The following is a 2021-nucleotide window of genomic DNA, read 5'->3' on the forward strand; positions in this document are numbered from 1 at the left end:
GTGGCCTAAGTATGATTTCAGTCTTCAAACTGTCCTTGAAAGAAGCTCTGCAGTCGACTGGAGGCCAGTTCAGACAGTAGAGGGTCATTTTTTCTGCATGGTGCTCCTGAGTCTGTGCCACAAAACCCACGTGCTAACTGTGATTTCACTTTCCTTAATTGCATTTTGGAAGGGAGATTAATTATATTACCACTAGAGGGATTACAGATATTAATTAGACTGGCCCAAGTGTTTTGCCCTGAAACTCTTGTGGGGGTGGGAGAAAGTTATTTCCCTAATCTGTGCCCTGCTCTCCTTGTTAACTCTTTTTACATATTTACAGGTGCCGTGGGGTGTAAGTAGCTAATTAAATAAGGCATTTGATAAAGTTTAAGGAAGTTTTAATTCCTGTCCTGCGGAGTATTGGTCTCCCGTGCATAAACATGTTAGTTAACCATTACTGCAGAGCACAAGTATTTTCAAAGGTGGCTGTTCCCAGAGGAACCTACCCATTTTCAAGCACGGTTTAAAGGGCGAAGACTGCCTGTTCTCGTGATAAGAATTTGTTTTTAAAGGTTCTATTTAGCTTTTAAAGGATACATTCATCCGCGGAGCGATAAGATCTTGCATGAAGTGGGGAAACCAGGAGAAAGGTCTCCAAAGAGACGGGCGAGCAGGAAGGGGTTAAAAGATGTCTGAAAGCGCTTTAGGAAGTCTTTCTAACTGAATGGGCTTGGCGGCCGTGCTTCAGTGCTTCCTCACCATGTGGAACCAGGCACCTCTCACCGCCCTGCGTTCACAAGTCCTGATGTCATGACAATGTGATCCCCGAGAAACAGCTGGCACTGGGTGGCTCCCCGGCTCCCGATGGCATGAGGGCTCCCGCACTCCTCCACCTCCCGATGCTGGCACCCACCAGCATTCCCAAGCGGCACCCGCCCGGGGGGCTGTGACAGTCCCACTGCCTGCAGCGCCCTGTGGAAACGTTACAATAAATCGATATATACACTCACCTACATTTACAGTGCTCCAGGCACAGTAAGAGGGATCTTTCAAACCCCCCTGAAAGTGCTAAAATCGGGGTAATTGCAGAGCCTGGCTGGTACACGGCATGTGTGAATTCGGTTTGTGGAACTACATATTTGAACCACGCGCATCATAATGAGTTTTTGGGTTTGTTGGGGTTTTTTTAAAAAGCTTTTCATACTTAAGGCAGTAACTTTTCCAAGAGTTCTGGTACCTCTTAGGCTGTCCGCAGAAAAAAAGAAACAAAGAGGATGATGCGATGCAAAGAGCAAATGCCCCGCAGCAGCCTGCGAAGACCTGGACATGCTCAAGAGCTTGTTTTGCTTCCTGTGGGGTTCAAATACCGCAACAATCCAACTGTTTGGAGTCCAGACTTGGTCTCTTGGTATGTCCTAGTTTAAAGAAAGTCTTGTCCAGTTCAGGCACAACATTTTGTGTGTATCATTTAATTCTTGGATTTAAAAATAGCCCGTGCTTGCTGGAAAATCGAAGCAGTGGTTTGATGAGTTAATTTATGTGTTGCTCTTTATTTATGTTCAGGATTTTATCTGTAAAATGTCTTCCCCCCAGCAGCATGTACACACCTGGCAGTGTGTGTGTCCCTGCAAGTCACACCACGGAGGGATGGGAGAGCTGGGTTATCGCTGAGCTGCTTCCTTCACCCTTAGGTGAGAAGGTAAAGTCATTTCCCCAAAGCCATCCTTTCCGGGGAAAGTGGAAGTAAAATTTTCACTGCCCAAATTAATTCCGAACCCACAGCATACCTCCAGGAGAGCGAACTGGGTTTGGTTAAGCCTTCCCGCTTTGTTAATTAGTAATAGAGTTTTTCCTGTAGATAACCCGATCTATCGGTTAATGGAGTTTAACGTACTAAAACACCAGCGAGCCGCCGCGGGCAGCGCAGCCCCGCAGATACAATGGGCACATTGTTCCCGGGGGATCCCGTCCCCGTTTATTTGGGAAGGGGGGCATCCCTTCGCTCCACTCGGCCTCCCCTCGCTCTGGCGGGGCCGGGG

Source organism: Corvus brachyrhynchos, unplaced genomic scaffold (genome assembly GCF_000691975.1).
Source record: "Corvus brachyrhynchos isolate BGI_N302 unplaced genomic scaffold, ASM69197v1 scaffold10, whole genome shotgun sequence".
In the NCBI taxonomy this organism is placed as follows: domain Eukaryota; kingdom Metazoa; phylum Chordata; class Aves; order Passeriformes; family Corvidae; genus Corvus; species Corvus brachyrhynchos.